The following is an 18,804-nucleotide window of genomic DNA, read 5'->3' as shown; positions in this document are numbered from 1 at the left end:
GTTTGGGTGCTTCCTTACCTGACGAGATTGCGGGCCTTTTCTTGTTGTTTTGTCTCCTTTTCTTACCCATCCTTCTTCCTTACGTTATCTTTCCCTGCCTTATCTTGTCCTAGCCCGTCTACAACTCGCTCTGTCCTCATAACTATACCTTAATCTGTTATGTGCTACCCTTACCTGCTTTATCTTATTCTCATGTAGCCTGTCATTGCCTCACCTACTCTTCCTCATCTTATCTTGCCCTGTCTTAACCTTTTCTCTCTGCCCTATCTTACCCCTATCCTATCTGCCCTATCTTACCCCTATCCTATCTTACGCATACCTGTCTTGCCTTATTTTAAGCACACCTAGCCTGTGATGCTCTGTTTTTCCTGTCATTCCTTTATCTTATTGTTCCCTACTCGCTCTTAGTCTGTCTCATCCCTCCCACACCTCACCTATCCTATCGTGGCCACACCTCACTCTGTCATTCCTCCATCTATCCTACCTAACTTCATCTTGTCTAAACCAGTGCTATCCTATCTTATACTTTGTTACTTCACCTTACAGTACCCAGTTTTGTCCAGGCCTTCCATTTACCTTCTACCCTCCTGTCTATCTATACCTGTCTGCATGCCCTTCCGCCTTCCATCTCTCATTCTTATCCAGCCACTCTCATTGTGCCTATCCCCACACCAAGAGGAGAGGCAGTGTGGAGGGTTGGGTAGGCTCGCCACGTTTGCATCTATAGATAATCCTTGCTTTCCTCCTACCCATCTTCTACCCTTTCCCCCTTCTCTATCCATGTACCGCTTCTCTCTCCTTCTGCCTACCCTCTCTCCTCCTGCCTACCCTCTTTCCGTCTGCCTACCCTCTCTTCTTCTGCTTACCCTCTCTTCTTCTGCCTACCCTCTCTCCTTCTGCCTACCCCCTCTCCTTCTGCCTACCCTCTCTCCTTCTGCCTACCCTCTCTCCTTCTGCGTATCCTCTCTTCTTCTGCCTATCCCACAGCAGGAGGCGAGGCAAGGCAAGGTGGAGGTCTGGGAAGGCTGGACGAGTAACGCTTCTTTAATGCAACTTTTCTGTCCAAACTTTGTGTGTGGGGAAATCGATGTGAGGGAAAAGTTAGCCCCGCGATAGAGGTTCCTGCTGCTGCTGCTGCTGTTGTGGTGGTGGGCGCCCCGTCTTGGCTTCCCTTTGGCCGCCTCCCTTTGCCTCGTTTCTTTGCCCGCGTCTTTGTACCTCATGTGTCTTTTCCACTGTGGTATCTCCTAACCCCTGCCTCATCTCATTGGCTCATCTCTGTACCCCATCGCGTTTTGTTTTTCTTTTTTTTCCTGTCCCACACTTTGCCCCGTCTCTTTGCCTCGTCTCTGTATCCCGTCTTTTTTTTTTTTCCTGTCTCACACTCTGCCTCATCTCTTTGGCTGGTCTCTATATCCCTTCTGTTTTTACCTGTCCAACATTCTGTCACTCTTGTTCCGCCTTCTCCCGTTTCTTTGCCCAGTCTTCCTACCCCGGCTCTGTCTCGTATTCTTTCACCCTTGCCCTGTCATACTCCGTCTCTGCCACCCTTTTTTTTCCTGTCTTGGCATCCCTTTGGCCTCCCTTTCTTTGCCCTAGTCTTTGCACCTCTTTAGTTTTTTCCTGGATCATATTTCCTCACCTTTGCCCCGTTCTGACCCGTTTCTGTGCCCGGTATGGTCTGTTTGCCTCGTTTTTCTACCTTTGTGTCATAGTCTATTTCTGTACCCCTGTTGCCCAGTCTCTATGCCCTTTTTGCCCCTTATTGCCTTCCTGTTACGCCACCTCTCCCGTCTCTTTGTCCCGTCTTTGTATTCCTTCTGTCCTTCTTGTCACGTATTCTGTCACCCTTGCTCCGTTTGTTTTCCCCATGTATTCCTGTCTTCCCTTACATTTGCCCGGTCTCCATACAGCTTCCCTTTTTATTCCTGTCACTTACCTTCTAACCCTTACCCCATTGTTGTGCTCTGTTATATCCCTGTTAGTAATATTTTGCCCCGGCCTTCCGCATTTCCATGACCCCCTCCCCCCCCATTGCTCCCTCCTTTTTGTCCTGTTCCTCTGTCCCGTCTGTGTACTTCGTCTTTCTTTACCCCCTCGCCTCTCTGCCCAATCAACAGGCTGCGTTTTTGCTCCCCGTCTGTCCTCCCGTCTCATTTCTGTCCCATCTCTCCCGTTTCCATCATGTTTCGGTCCTGTTTCTGCTACATTTCTGTCCCATTTCTGCCTCCTCTTTGCCCCCCCCTCCCCCTTTTTTTTCCCCCTTTCTCAGGCAGATTTTCTTCTTGCGTCTTATACTTTTCTGTCCTGTTTTATCCAGTCTCCTGTTTCCCTTTCCTCTGTCCCATTTCTGCTCCGTTTCCCCCATTTCTGTCCCTCCCCCCTTTCTGTCCCTCCCCCTTTCTACCCTGTCTGTCCCCCCTCCCGTTTTCTCTGCCTCTTCTGTTACCTATCCTCCCTTTTTTAACCCTTTCACCTCGAGTACGTCTGTTATGTTTTATCCTTATTATTTCTAGACTCTTATCAGTTCAGGATAGAAATTTTGAACTGGGATAGATAAACATAGCCTTCGTTAACCCCATCACTACGTGGGGACTCGAATAAAATCGTCTGGTTGCAGCAAGACAGGAAGATGACTTTGGTTGCTCTGGTTGAAGGAGTAAATATTTCCAAATGTGGGCATAGATTTGGCAGTCTGCTTTTTTCCGTTCGTATCGCAGATTCTCTTTACCTTTCTCTGACAGGTTATATTTGCGTCTTTATCATTATCCTCTTTCTGCCTCCCTCATATTGTCTCAGTCTCTCACACTCTGTCTCTTACTCTCTCACACTGTCCACGTCTTACTTTCTCACACAGTTATTCTCACACTGTCTGTTATTCTCATTCACACACTCTCTCTGTTACTGTCTCATACGCATACTCTCTCACACTGTCCCTGGCTTGCTGACTCACACTGTCTCTCATTCTTTCACTCAGTCGCTCTCTTTCTGTCTCACTCGCTTTGGGACCTGAGGGAAGTGGGTGAGGAAAGTTTTAGTAGGAGGGAGGAAATCCTGTGCAGTTTGTGTACCTATCATAGGGAGAGAGAGAGAGAGAGAGAGAGAGAGAGAGAGAGAGAGAGAGAGAGAGACCCAGTTATTCCTAGTTATTCACACAAAACTCCCCCAAGAAAGTGATAGGAATGTGTGTCCTGGGGGTGGGGGATTAAGGGGTGTCCTGATGGGGGGGATGTCCTGTGGGGTAACCAGGGGAGAGTGGGTGTCGTAGGGATTGTCCTGTTGGGGGGAGGAGTGTACTAGGAGTGGGGGTGTCCAAGGGCAGTGTGGGAGTCGAGGGGGTACGCTGACGTTGGGAGTTGCCTGTGGGGGGTTGTGTGCTATCTTGGGGGTTGTTCTGGAGGGGTGGGAGCTGTCCTAGGGGTGACGTGGTTGAAGGGTCGTGTCGTAGGGATGACGTGGTTGAAGGGTCGTGTCGTAGGGGTGACGTGGTTGAAGGGTCGTGTCGTAGGGGTGACGTGGTCGAAGGATCGTGTCTTAAGGGTGACGTGGTTGAAGGATCGTGTCTTAGGGGTGACGTGGTTGAAGGGTCGTGTCTTAGGGGTGACGTGGTTGAAGGGTCGTGTCTTAGGGGTGACGTGGTTGAAGGGTCGTGTCTTAGGGGTGACGTGGTTGAAGGGTCGTGTCGTAGGGGTGACGTGGTTGAAGGGTCATGTCTTAGGGATGACGTGGTTGAAGGATCGTGACGTAGGGGTGACGTGGTTGAAGGATCGTGTCGTAGGGGTGACGTGGTTGATGGATCGTGTCTTAGGGGTGACGTGGTTGGTGGGGCGTGTCCTTGGAAGGCATGGGTGTCCTTGGGGAGGCATTTGTCACCCGCCAGTGATGTGCCCAGACAAGATTGCTCTCTCCTCCTCACCCTGCCGTGGGACAAGGCAGGGCAGGACAGGACAGGACAAGGTAGGGACAGGCAAGGAGAGGGCAAGGTAAGGGCAGGACGGGACAGGGGTATGGTGGAATAGGGATAGGTCAGGAGAGAGCAAGGTAAGGGCAAGAAAAGACAGGAGGACATGAAAGAGCAAGGTAAAGACAGGGGCAAGAAGGACAGGAGACGGCAGGGTAGGGGCAGGAAAGGGCAAGACAAGGCTAAGTAAGGGCAGGATTGGTAGAGGAGAATTATTTTTTCTTTTAATGCAGAAGTAAAAAGGAACAGTTTGCTGATACCACACAGACGTCCCTCTCAATAAAGTGAAAGATTGAGAGAGAGAGAGAGAGATGAGATCAAGTATTACGAGATGCCTAGACACATTTGGTGTGAAAGAATGGAGGTCGTAGGAAGAGGGAAAGACTGAATGAGATGGACTGATCCTTACTAGCGGAAAGAAGGGAAAGAAAGGACGGAACTATTATTCTCTCTCTCTCTCTCTCTCAACCCTTTTTCTTCCCATCTCGCTTCCTCTTTTTCCCCCCTTCCCCCCTCCCCTCCTTGTCTGGATTCGCGCCAAATATTGTGCAAGATAAGAGTGATCAATGGAGGCGAGGGGGGGAGGGGGAGATTACGGAGCGAGCCAGGTCAAGGCAGGACAAGAAAGGGAGTGCAGGGCAGGGCAGGGTAGGACAGGAAAGGATACGGGCAGGGTTTGTGAATAGCGGCGTACAGTTCAAGGAATACACTCTTCTTTGTTTCTTTTAAAATTTCTTGGCTCTTCTTAATCTCCAAATTACCAGCCAACTTGCATTCTTTCTTCCACTTCCCTCCCTTTTCCCTTCTTCCACTTCCCTCCCTTTCCCCTTCCTCTACTTCCCTCCCTTTCCCTTCCTCCACTTCCCTTCCCTTCCCTTTCCCTTTCCCTTTCTCACCCCTTCTCCTCTTCCTTTCCCCACCTCTTCCTTTTACTTTCTCACCCTCTCAATCCTCTCAATCTTCCCCATTCCCTATCTCTTTACATCTAACCCTTCCCCAAACCACTCCTTGAATCCCCACCATCCCTTCGCCACTCCCTTCCCTTCCTCCCTGTTCTTCCTCTTCCACCCCTCCCCTTCACACCACAGCATACCTCCAATGAGAACCACACGTAATTTTTCAGTGTATGTGTGTGTGTGTGTGTGAGAGAGAGAGAGAGAGAGAGAGAAAGAGAGAGAGAGGAAAGGCTGGATCAGGAGGGAATTAGATCGATAAAGGAAAGGACACGAGACGAAAAAAAAAAAAAAGAGGAAAATGGAAGGGAAAAAAACAGGGACCCACAGACTGGAAATGGGACGGGGTGGGGCGAACAGAGTAGTGGGGCGGGGTGGAGAAAGTGGAAGGGTGGAGTGGGTTAGTGCCTAGGGAGGATGAGGAAGGAGGGAAAAGGGAAGTCGGGGCTTGGTAGGGGAAGGTGGAGGAGGAGAGAAGAAGCAGGGATTAAGGAGTGTGTGTGGGAGGAGGTTGAGACTGGTGGGTTGGGGGATGAAAGGGGAGTGGAGGGTAGAAATGTAAAAAAGGTGGAAGGGGTGGAACAGAAGCAGACTGGGTGGAGCTAAGCTGGGTTGGGGCGGGGGAAGGAAGAAGAGGTGGGACGAGAATTTAAAGTAGAATAGTGAAAAAAGTGGGACGGGGAAACGGGATAGGCGAAGGGTGAATATAAAGGTGGGAGGGAGAGGTCTAAAAGATGGGGCGGAGGATGGGGTGGGACGAGGATGAAAGTGAGGGGGCGGGGCAAGGGACGAGGATGGTGGGGCGGGGCAGCGACACGGGGGCGGAGCTAGGCGGGTGTCACGTGGTGGGGCGGGGCGTAGCAGTTTCATTGACGAGAGATTTGCTAGTTATCATCATCATCATCATCATCATCGTTGCAAATTCCCACATAAACACGAAGATGTAGAGCTGGCATTAAAGTGAAAGAGCTGTTTTTCTCTCTCTTTCTTTGTTTCTGTATGACACCGTAACGAACTGTCAGGGAAAGGAAAATGTTTTGTGGAGGGAAGACAGACGGAAAAAGCTGTGGAGAGAGAGAGAGAGAGATTTTACTTATTTTAGGCGAGAAGTCGGGCTGGAGGGGTTTAGTGAGGAGTAGATGGATATATTACTAGAAGAATATAGATAGATAGAAATTTTAACTCAGACTTCGGATTATCAAATTATAGAGTTAAAAATAGATTTCGACATATATTACAAATTGCCTTCCTCGTGTGTTCCAAGGATGGCACTGTCTGCTGGTGTGGGCGCGCTGATGTATTGGTTGCTTCGTGAAATGTCTTGTTAACGATGCAATTATTGGACGTAGAAAAGTAGAATAAAAGGAAAATGTTATGGGAAGTAGATGATGATGATGATGCCGGGTAGACAGATGGTGATGCCGGGTAGACAGATGGTGATGCCGGGTAGACAGATGGTGAGGAAGGGTAGACAGATGGTGAGGAAGGGTAGACAGATGGTGATGCTGGGTAGACAGATGGTGATGTAGGGTAGACAGATGGTGATGCAGGGTAGACAGATGGTGATGCAGGGCAGACATTATAAGCATTGAGTGACCCGTTTCGGCAACACACAAGAATTGAGATACGTAATATACGAACTACCTTGTATATACCTACATTGTGGTGGTGGGAGGGGGAGAAGTGGGGGGTGGAGGGGGAGTGGGGGGCATGGTGAGGGGTGGAGGGGGAGTGGGGGACATGGTGAGGGGAAGTGGGGGGCATGGTAGGGGTGGAGGGGGTGGGTACAGGTTGGGGTAGGCAGGGGCTGGGGGTGATCCATCAATTACACGCTCGACCACACATCATCAGCCGCTGGTCCTCTGTTCAACCCCCCCACCCCTCACCCCTCTCATGACCCTCACCACACCCCCTAGCACCCCTCTCAAATCCCCCGTCACCTCCCTCACGCCCCCCATCAAACGCCCCCACACCCAGTCATTTCTTCTCTCTTCATGTACTCTTTCTATAGCTCTCAATCTCTTCCTCCCTCGATTCACCCCTCCCTCATTCTCTTCTCTTACTCCCGGCAACTCCCTCTCATTCTCTTTTTCCTCGTCTCTTCTTTCCCCCTCCCTTCCCCTACTTCTCACTTCTCTACCCCTTTCTTCCCCCATATCCCCTCACCACCAGTCATCTTTATCCCATTTCTCCTCCTCTCTCCCACCTTCCCCCTGCCCTCTCGTTCTATCTCGTACCCCACCTCCTCTTTCTCTTCTCCTTCATTCCCCTCTCTTCCCCTTCACTCCTCATCCTACTGCCGCTGTTCTACTTCACTCTTCCTCTCTTCCCCTTTTAGTGTACCTCCACCTTTCCCCTCCCCATCCCATATCTTTCTGTCTCACCTCTCCTCTCCCTTTCTCTCACCCCTCCCACCCTCACCCCGGGTCATCAGGCTCCTTGGGGTTATGTTAGGTCAGTTTATTACCCCCTCTCGTTTGCCCCCACCTCCTCCCCTACTCTCGTACTCCCCCGACTCCCACCCTTGCAGTCTTTATATCAGTCTATGTTTTTTCATTTTGTGTATTAATGGCTCTAACTGTCTGTGTATCTGTCGTCCTATCTCTTTCTGTCTGTCTAATTATATATGTATACTGTCTATTCCTCTGTCAGTCTGCCTGTCTGTCTGTCTCAGCGTACTGTGCACTGTTTAACTGTAGTATGTATTCTGGGATGACTGTCTATTGTGTGTCTCTTTATTCAGTCTATCTAAGTCTGTCTGTCTATCTGCCTGTCCGTCTGTCTGTTGGTGCTTGTTTCCTTATACCAACTACTCTGCGTTTGATATATTCGTCTGGCTGTAGATAGGGATAGATAGAAGTATTTCTTTGGAGTATGATGGATGAATATGAAAGGAGAGAGAATTGTGAGTCGTATGGGCAGGTGAAAAAGTTGTGTTAATGTGTGAAAGAGAGAGAGAGAGAGAGAGAGAGAGAGAGAGAGAGAGAGAGAGAGAGAGAGAGAGAGCATACACCCCAAAGGGACAATTCATCAATTATGTCTCCGTGTGTGAATCTCTGAGGAGGGTGGACACGAGTAGTACACACACACACACACACACACACACACACACACACACACACACACACACACACACACACACGCAAATCATTCATGCACATCACGCAACCACACTTTTTTCATATTTATATTGATATGCAGGCGAATTACTGCATGCACACGACGCTAATGGTGGTGGTTGTGGTAGTTGTGGTGTTTGTGGAAGTTGTAATTGTGGTGGGGGTGGTTGTGGTGCTGTGGAAGTTGTAATTGTGGTGTTGTGGTGGTTATGGTGCTGTGGGGGTTGTAATAATTGCGGTGGTGGTCGTGGTGGAAGTTGTGGTAGTGGTTGAAGTTGTAATTGTGATGGTGGTGGTAGTTGTGGTAGTATGGTTTGTGGTGCCCGTAGTACTTGTTGTGATGTTATTATGGTAGTTCTGGTAGCAGTGGTGGTAGTAGAGGTAGTAGTAGTGACGATGGTAGTGGTAGTAGTAATGATGGTAGTTGTGGTAATAGTAGTGGTGGTAGTTTTAGTAGTGGTGATGGTATATGTGGTAGTAGTGGTGATGGTAGTTGTAGTGGTGGTAGTGATGGTAGTTGTGGACATAGAGATGGTGGAGACGGATGTTGTGGTGGTATGGTTTGTAGGACCGGTAGTGGTAGTTGCGGTGGTAGTAAAGGATTTGGCGCTGGTTGTGGTATTCGTGATAGTATTATTTGTAGTGCTGGTAGTTGTGGTAAGTGTGGTAGGGGGAGGATTGTGTTGCGTGTGGTACTGGTAGTTGTGGTAGTAGTTGTGGTAGATGAAAAATAAGTAGCAAAGAGGAACCTAAAATAAGATGCCATTACCCTTGTTTCTAGCTATCCGTAAAGCCTCTCCCTTAGCGATTTATTTTGCTTTTCACACCCGCATATTCTCTTCTATGTGATTGATAGTATGTCGATGTTAAAAAGATAGACGTAATTTAAAGGGCAATATTAAGGTTTAACATAAAAAACAGATCGCTAAGGAAGAAGTGCTAGGAACCGAACTGTAGGACATCTGGAATACGACCCCTGTCTGTCTGTCTGTCTGTCTGTCTGTCTGTCTGTCTCTCTCTCTCTCTCTCTCTCTCTCTCTCTCTCTCTCTCTCTCTCTCTCTCTCTCATCACTCCTTCCCTCGCGCCATTACACATTCCACCCACTTGATCGTCGTGGATGTGAACAAGACACTAATGACGCTCAAAATTATCGGGTAAAATCATAAATAACACGTATACTAATTTTGGCCCATAAGTCATTTTGTGTAAGCTCTTTAACTCATCCCTTATCGAAGCTTTGAGAGGGGAGAGGGGAGGGGAGGGAGAGAAATGGGTAGGGGAGTGTAAGAGGAGGGAGAAATGAGGAGATTGGAGGGAAGGAGGAAGGAGGGAAATGGATAGGGGAGTGCTGGGGAGGAGGAGGGAGGGAAGTGGATGGGGGAGGGAAATGGGTAGGGGAGTGGAAGGGGAGGGAAATGGGTAGGGGAGTGGAAGGGGAGGGATATGGATAGGAAAGTGGAATTGGAAGGTTATGGGTAGGGGAGTGGAAGGGGAGGGATATGGATAGGAAAGTGGAATTGGAAGGTTATGGGTAGGGGAGTGGAAGGGGAGGGAAATGGGTAGGGGAGTGGAGGGAAAGGGAGAAATAAGGAGGGGAGGGAATGGGGAATTGGGGAGGGGAAGTAAAGGGAGAGAGATAGATGGGGAGAGGAGCAGGAGGGGAGAAAGATCATTAGCAAGAACGGTAATCTGAAGAAAAGGAAACGAAAGGGGAAGGAAAAAAGAATGTGTGTGTGTGTGTGAGAGAGAGAGAGAGAGGAGCGGGTTATGTCTTGAACCTTATGGGAAATCTCAGAGCCATGAATCAACTTATGCAAAATGCTAAGGCAAGGAGGAAGGCAGAGCAGGGAGAGGGAGAGAGAGAGAGAGAGAGAGAGAGAGAGAGAGAGAGGGAGGGAGGGAGGGAGAGAAAGGGAGAGAGAGAGGTGAAACTAAGAAAAGAAAAAGAAATGTTACAGGATTGCGGAGAATAATAGGACCGAGAGAGAGAGAGATGAAACTAAGAAAAGGAAATGTTATGGTATTGGATTGCGGAGGATAATAGTACCAAGACAGAGAGAGAGAGAGAGAGAGGGGACAGGGAAGGCCGAGTCAGGGAGAAGAGATAAGGGGAGTGAGCAATAAAGGGGGCAGAGGTCGCCTGAGAGAGAGAGAGAGAGAGGAGGGAAAGGGCAGGAGGGAGACGAGTTAGTAGGAGATAATAATGGAAGAGGAGAGAAAGAGGAGAAGGAAGAAGAAGAAACGGAATGGGAAGAGGAGGAGGAGTGGAAGGAGACAGACAAAATGGAGGAGAGGATGAAGAAGGAGGAGGAAGAAGAGAAGGATGAAGAAGGAAGAAGAGGAGGAAGAGGAAGAGAAGGGTGATAAAGAAAGAGGAGGAGGAGGAGGAGGAAGAGAAGGATGATACAGAAGGAGGAGGAGGACGAGAAGGGTGATAAAAAAAGGGGTAAAGAAGGCAGAATTTTATGACTGCTCCTCCCTCGGTATTTTGATGTTAAAGGGAGGAGACGACCTGGCCTCCTCCCTCCTTCCCTCACTCATTTTCCTCCCTCATTTTCCTCCACCCTCATTTTCCTCCATCCTAATTTTCTATCCCTCTTCCTACCTCTTCATATTCTATTTCGTGTCTTTCTCCTCTATTCGTATAGCCTATTCCTTCACGATTAGTCTTCCTCCCTCGTCATTTTCCTCCATCCGTGTTTTCTCTCCGTAATCATTTTCATGCATTTTTTTTTTTATCTACATTCCTCATCCCCAATTTCCTCCTCATTTTCCTCACTTTCCACACTCTTTCCTCCTCATTTACTTCCCTCACCTTCTTCCCTCCCCCCCCACAATATTTTGCCTCTCGTCTTTTTTAGTTTCCTCATTTCCTTCGTCCCCCGATCCTCTCCTTCCTCCTTCCCGTCTTTCTTTCTTCTTAATCTTCCTCTTCTTTCCTCATTTACTGCCTTGATTCATATTTTCCTCGTGTCCTCAATCCCTCCTTCCTTATTTTCCATCTTATCTTCCTGTTTTACTTTCATCCTCAGTCTTTCTCTCCCTCCCGTTTTATTTTCTTCCCTCCTCATCTCCGTTCCTTATATTTCTCCTCCTTCCTTCTATTCTTCCTTCACTCCGTCATTTCCTTCTCTCCCTTCCTCCTAGTTTCATTTTCTCCCTCCCTAAGCCTCCTCCTGTTGTCTTCCCTCCTTTTCCTTCTTCCTCCCTCATATCCTTTCCACTTGCTGATTTTTTTAACATTATCCGAAATTTCCTGTTTTCCCATTCAACAATTTCTTAGGCCACTTTTTTTTTTTTTTTTTTTTTTTTTTTTTTTTTTGTAAGCTAAGTTTTGAGACGTACTGTGCATTATCACGTACTTTCATTCATCTTTTTGGTCTCAAGTTCTTGTTCTTATTCGTGGAAGATGTCTTTGAGTAAACCATCACCACACATGCTGTTTCACGTACTGTCATTGTCATCATCATCATCATCATCATCATCACTGGGCATTCTCTCTCTCTCTCTCTCTCTCTCTCTCTCTCTCTCTCTTTCTCAGCACCCATACACGCAAACCCACTCAACTAAGACTCAAAATCCTTAAGTCCGCAGTAAAGAGGATAAAAACGAAGCGAGATAATTACGAACAGGTGTGGTTGGGGCGACAGGTGTGCGGGGGGGGGGGAGAGTAAGGGGAGGGACGGATTTATTGGGGGGGGGGAAGAGAACAGGTGGGAGGAAGGGGGAGGTAGAGAAAGGGGAGGGAATGATCCTGGTATGTGGGGGGAAGGAGGGGAGGGAGTGGTAGAGGATATACAAGGGCGGAGTGCGTAGAGGGGAGGGGGACGAATCTGGTGAGGAAAGAGAGAGGGGGATAAAGGGAGGAGGGGGTGAATATGGAAGGGGGAAAAGAGAGGAGGTGTAAAGGAGAGGTAAAGGGGAAGAGGGCAGGTGAGGAAGAAGGGGGGGAGGGATCTGAGGGTATGGGTGGGGGTGAGGGGTTTAACAGATGGCAGAGTTAAAAAGTCAAGGGGTGGGAGGTGGTTTGTTATGCAGAGCCGATTATTATGGGTGGGGGAAGAGAAGGGGTGTCATGAGGAAATGGGGAGGGGGAGAGGGAGGTAAAGAGGAAAAGGGTAGGGGGAGGGTAACCGGGAAATGAGAGAGGGAGAGATGGGGGTAATGAGGAAAGGGGAAGAGGTGAGGGAATGAAAAAGGAAAGATAACTGGGAAATAGGAGAGGGGGAGATGGGGTAAAGAGGAAAGGGGAAGGGGGCAGGAATGAAAGGGGTAGGAAAACCGGATTAAAAAGAGGAGAAGACAAAGTGATGGGAAACTGTTAGCGATGAGAAAGGAAGAAAAGTAAGGAGGGGAAAGAAAGGGAAGGAATGGAATGAGGAAGAAAGAGGGAAGATAATTTGAGGTGAAGATGCTGTAGGGTAGTCCCAGTAATGTAATTGTTTTATTCAGAAAAAAAAATAGCAAAGAAATGCAGCGAAAATTTTGCTAGGGAGAAATTGTACGATCCGTGAAAACGTTTGTAGACGATGCTGAGAAAATATTAGTGGAAAAAAAATGGAATGTAGAAGAAGGAAATAGGTAAGAAAAACAGGAGCCAGCCATATAGGAGGTTAAAGAAAGAAGAATTCCCCCCAAAAAAAGGAAAAAAAAACAATTATCGTATAATGGAAATTGAAGGAAAAGAAAGAAAATTGAAAGCACTCATATACTGAAAGGAAGATTAGACTCGGTAAAATAAAAGTCTTGGTAAAATATGAATTAGGAAAAGGAATGAACCCCAAAGAAAGGAAGAAAAAGTATAGATGTAGGGAGAAATAGGGTTAATAAGTAAATTCCTGTACGGGAAATATAAGAAAAAAAATAAGTAAGAGAAATCCGCAGAGAGAAATAAAAGAATAATAACATCCACAGAGACATACAAAAAATATCTGATTTTAGAAATAATAAGTCGTGTTTTTAAGAATTACGGGAAAAAACAAAGTCCAAGAAAAATGAGGAAAAAAGATCGAGAGAAAAAAGAGAATAAGAGAGAAATAAAATCCAAGAGGAAAAATAAGAAAAGAGTAATGCGGTAAAGATGAGGGTTAGAAATGAAGGTGTGTTTTATATGAGAAATAAAAACAAAATAACAGGACGCAAAATCAAGAGGAATGAGAGAGAAACGAAATCCAGCCAGAGAGAAAGGGAGTTGTGAGGTGTAGATGAGGACTGGAAATATGGAAGTGTGGAGAGAGAGAGAGAGAGAGAGAAATACGAGGAAATGTTGAGGTGTGCGTGATGGCTGGAAATATGGATGTGATGCTGGTGTTTTTAAGAAGTCCATTGATGGTGGTGATTGTGGAGGCTGGTCAGGCCCCGGGCAGCCACTGGGAAAATGACGCCCTATTGCTCCGCTATTGACACCACTACACCTCCTCCCCTACCCCCCCCTCACCCTCTCCCTCTGTTCCCCCATCCCCACATCCCCTTCCCTCTCTCTCCCCTTCCCCTTATCCTCCTTCGCGGCCATCCTTCCTTCCTTCCCCCTCTCCCCTTCTTCCTCTCCCAACTCACCCCTCTTCTCTTCATCATCTTCCTTCTCTTATTTCCATCCCTTCTCCTCTTCTCTAACCCTTATTACCGCCCTTTTCTTCCCTCTCCATTACTCTTCCCTCTTCCTCCCACTTGATTTTTCCTTCATTCTGCCTCTTTCTCCCTCTTCTTCTCCCTTCTTATCTCCTTTTCTTACTCTGTCTTCTCCTTTCTTCTCATTTCTCCCCTTACCACACGCTTCTTCTCCCACATTCCTTTTCTTTCTAGAGTTCTTCCCGCCCCTCTCTCCATCTTCACTTCTCCATCCCTTCTTACTCTCTCTCATCCCTTATTTTCATGTCTCCTATTCTCTGTTTCCTTTACTTGCTTCCACATTATCCCATATCACTTCTTCCCCCCATTTCTCTTCACCCCCCCCCCTTTCTTGACGTCTCTCTCCTTCACTCAGTCTTTCTCACTTACCCCTCTCCCCCACTTCTCATATCTCCCTCCCCTCACTACCTTCCTTTCCTCCCTTTGTCATCTCCCTGATCTCTCCTCTCCTCTCCTCTCCTTTCCTTACCTCACCTCACCTCACCTCACCTCTCCTGTCTTTGTCTTTACTATTCGTTTTTTCTTACCCATTTTCTTCCCATTCTTTTCCTTTCCTTTCCCTTCTCTTTCCTTGTTTCCTCTCCTTTCATTTTTTTTTTCTCCAGCCTTCCTCTTTTTCTCCGCTCCCCATTTCGTCCCTCCCCATCCCTCCATAAAATCCTGGAGAAACGAAGGAGAGCTAAAGAGAGGGAAACTGAAGGAAAGAGAGAGAGAGAGAGAGAGAGAGATGAATAAGTGTTTGAGAGAACTAGACAAAAAAAGCCTCGGTTCACGTCTTATGTTCATAGAAAAAACATGCAAATAGAGAGAATAAAGGGGAGAGAGAGAGAGAGAGAGAGAGAGAGAGAGAGAGAGAGAGGGTTAATGAAGATAAAAATGGCTGAGAGAAGTTGGTGGAGGGAGAAACTTTGGAAGAGGGGAGAGGCTGTGAGGGGACGAGGAGAGAGAGAGAGAGAGAGAGAGAGTGAGTTGGGGGGGAAGGAAGCCAGCTAGAGGAGTCAAGAGGAAGTGAATTAATCAACGGGACCTTTAACGGAGGTTTTAAACGGGAACTTTAAAGGGATATTTAACAGGAACTTTAACAGGATATTTAACAGGAACTTTAACAGGATATTTAACAGGAACTTTAACAGGATATTTAACATGGACTTTAACAGGATATTTAACGGGAACTTTAACAGGATATTTAACAGGAAATTCAATAGGATATTTAACAGGAACTTTAACAGGAACTTTAACACAATATTAAGCAGAGATTTTAATGGAATACGAGAAATTGTCCTTCACTGAATATTGCTTTAGGGAGTATGAAAGATTTTTTTTCCAGCCATATTCTTTAGGATTAAGCTATTCACCACAATGACATTTTTTTTTCGTTTTATCGTTATTATTAATCATCATCATCACCATCACCATCATCATCATATTTATCATCATCACCATCATCATCATATTTATCATCACCATCATCATCATCATATTCATCATGACCACCACCATCAGGGTCATCATCATCATCATCATCATCATCATCATCATCATCCCACCCAAGGATGCGGTAGGGGATGTTATTGTTTGGCGTAGGAGAGCACACTAGGGGAGAGAAGGGTTTGGTGAAAGCTGAATCCAACCCCTCCAGCACAGACAGTCGCTGAATAAAATCGTCCGTACAGGGCATGTCTTTTTGTCAGATATATTTCTCGTACAAAAATATCTTAACCACTACAGTCCTAATTCATACCTGGAGTTAGTATATATTCTTGATGATATCAGACGATTTTATTCAGTTTAGGATAGACGTCTACTTGTGAACGGGTTAAGAAAGGGTTTGTTCAGCCACGCCACTCGATAAGCCCTTAGAAAGCTGAAGAAAATCGTCTGTAATTAGGAAAACAGAACTGGAGAACCGTGTCACCTGAGTGAAGAGAACCCCCTTGATCAAATAATATATATATATCTTTTACTTTATTTTCGGTAATTGCAGACGATTTTCCTCAGCATAGGATTTGCCGTAGTAAAGGGGTTAAAGCAGGGACATAAGTGAGGTTTGGAAAGTCCCCCCCTGGCTGAATAAAATCGTCTGAAGGTAAAATAAAATAAATGTGACTAGACTGATGGTGTTAAGATATACATACATACATACATACACACAGAGAGACAGACAGACAGACAGACAGACGGATATATATAAAGGTAAATGTAGGGGAAAACGAGGAAGGGATAATTTACAGACCCGATAAGTGGAAGGGAGAGAGAAAGGATGATAAAGGAGGGAGTGGAAGGCAGAGAGGGTGATAATAAGGGGAATTAGCGATAAGTGATGATGAGGGGCGAAGAAGTTGAGAAGAGAGGAGGAAGGAAAAGTGAGGAAATGGAGGGGTGGAGCAATGAGGAGAGAGAGAGAGAGAAGGAGAGAGTAGAAGTAGGTTATTGCATCTTCCTCCTCTGTCTTCGCTTCCTTCCTCTCTTCTTTGTCTTTATTTTTCCTTCCACATTACTATTCTCTTTCTCCCTTGTGCCACTTCTCTCTCTGCCATTTTCCTTCTTTCCTCTCTCTCTTTTTCACTTTTCCTTTTTTTTCCTAACCATCTCCCCCTTTCTTTCGTCTCTGTTCTTTCTCTTTCACTTCCTTCTCCCCCTCTTACTTCCCATTTTCCATTTCTCCTCCCCTTATCTCTCCCTCACATTTTCCTTGTCCTCTCTTTACTCTCTGCATCTTCCCTCCCTCTTTTCCTAATCACTGCTGCTCCCTGCATCTCCCCTCTCATATTCTCTTATTCTCCCTTTCCCTCCCATCTATTTCCTCCCTCCTCCTCCTCCTCCTCCTCCTCCTTCCTTGGTCAGCCTCTTCACTCCACGGTCTCTTTCACGTCTTCCTCTTCTCCCTTCTCACATTCTCATCCTCATTTCTCTCCATTTCTTCTCCCTTGTCTCTCCTCCTCCCTGCTTCCTCCGTCTACCTCCTTTCTCCACTCTTCTCTCACCTTTTTTCATCTCCCATCCCCCTCCTCTTCCTTTCTTTCCTTCTCTTCACATTCTCTCTCTCTCTCTCTCTCTCTCTCTCTCTCTCTCTCTCTCTCTCTCCCCCCCATCACTCCCCCCCCTTTTCCACCTTACGTCTTAGTGCATTACCTTTTGTCTTGAGGCTGTTTTCTTGTTAATCGCTTGAGTTGTCTTGATGTTGCCAGAATACCCTCAAGTTTATGCAGTGAGAGAGAGAGAGAGAGAGAGAGAGAGAGAGAGAGAGAGAGAGAAGAAAATAAAGTGTGGAAGGAATTGGTGAGAATTAGAGAAAGTAAAGGTGAAATTTGGTGAGAGAATAAAAAGTAGATGGAATGAGAGAGAGAGAGAGAGAGAGGATGGGGGGAAGGGGTTGGTGTGGTGGGTGGTTAGGTACAGAATTGGTGGTTGTCTTAGTCTTCGATTGCTCCACTTTCCTCTCTCTCTCTCTCTCTCTCTCTCTCTCTCTCTCTCTCTCTCTCTCTCTCTCTCTCATTTTGCTTATTCTCCCCTGCCTTTTTTTCCCTCTTTCTCTCCCTCCCTCATTCCTTCCATCTCTCATTTTCCTCCCTCAAGCACACTTCATTCTACCACCTTTTTTTTTTCATCTCTTTTTTCTTTGCCCTCATTTTCGTTTCTCCTTTTCCTATGTCCTCGTGTATTTCACCTCTCTTTTCTCTTTAATTTCTGTCTCTCCTTTCCTTCTCCCTGCTTATCCTCTTCTTTCTCCTGTCTTTCTCCCTGTCCATGCTTCACCTGTTTCTCCCTTTTGCCTAACATTCCTTCCTTCCCTCCCTCTCAGTTACCTTTCTTACCTCCATCCCTTCCCATTTCTCTCCCTCCATTACCTTTGTTCTTTCCTCCCTCCCTCCCTTAACATTTCTTCCCCCCTCCCTCCCTCAGTATTTTTCTCCCTTCCCCTTTCCTTTGTCCTTCCATCCCTCGCCTACCGTTCTCTTCCCTCTCTACTTTACCTTCCTTCTTACCTCCCTTCCTTACCTTTTCTACCTCCATTTTCCTCCCCCATGTATCTTTCCTTCCCTTCCATCCCTACATTTAAGTGTCCCTGCTTTCCATACTTTCCTTTCCTTCTTCATTTTTCCTTCCTTCCTCTTACATTTTTCTCCCCTCACTTCCTTAACCTGTATTCATCTCTCTCTCCCCTACTTTTTTCGCTCCTACCGTCCCTCCTTCACCTTTCTTCCCTCTCTTCCTCCCCTCCCTCACCCCTCTTTCCTTTCCTCCTCTCCCTCACCCTTCTTCCCTTTCCTTCTCTCCCTCACCCTTCTTCCCTTTCTTCCTCTCCTCTCTCACCCTTCCGTCTCTTCCTCCCCTCTTTCACCTTTCTTTTTCCCCCATCCCTCTCCTCCTTCCTTTCCTCCACTCTCCCTCTTCCATCCCTCACCCTCCCTCTCCCGTCCCTCACCCCACCTCTCTCCCCCTCAGCGTTTTAAGGCACTGTCCCAAGGCCTTACCATCTCTCACAGCTACAAAATGGAAGGGAGAGTCGGCACCATTTGACACAAGGGAGGAGAGAGTTCGAAGCCTCAGTTTCCACCACGATGCGTCCTAGTCCCGCTTCGAAGCCCCGATCGCCCGCTTCCCACGTCTTTAGCTCACCGTCCCAGCCTTCCCCGGGGCCAAATCCATCCCACGCTCCCGCCGAATTGAGATGGAATCCGTTCGCTGGCCACGGGAATAAAGTTAGGCCGCCCTCGGGAACGGAAAGGATTCGCCACATTCAAATCTAATTTCCACCGCGGGCGATCCGACGGAGGAGGGGGGGCGCCCAGGGGTCAGTGTGGCCGGCAGAAGGGGCGCGGAATTTGAAATAAGGCACCACATTTTTCCAGTTTGAGAGGATGTAGGGCGCTGGGGGAGAGGGAGGAGGGGAGAGAGATTTAGGGGAGTGTAGGAGAGATGCGGGGAGAGAGATATAAAGGGAGACATGTAGGAGGAGACGTAAGAAAGACACGTATGGGGGAGGCGTAAGAGGAGAGATCGAGGAGGAGGAGGAGGAGAGGTGTGGGAGGGAGGAGAGGTGGAGGAGGAAGAGAGGCGGTGGTGGAGGAAGAGAAAAGACGTCACCTTCTTGCTTTTTGAAGAGAAGATGGAGATGGGGAAGGAGGCGAAGAGCGACAT

Source organism: Coenobita brevimanus, chromosome 63, assembly GCF_032717465.1.
Source record: "Coenobita brevimanus isolate Jiangsu-jjx chromosome 63, ASM3271746v2, whole genome shotgun sequence".
Lineage (NCBI taxonomy): Eukaryota > Metazoa > Arthropoda > Malacostraca > Decapoda > Coenobitidae > Coenobita > Coenobita brevimanus.
Note: the sequence above shows the minus strand (reverse complement) of the source record.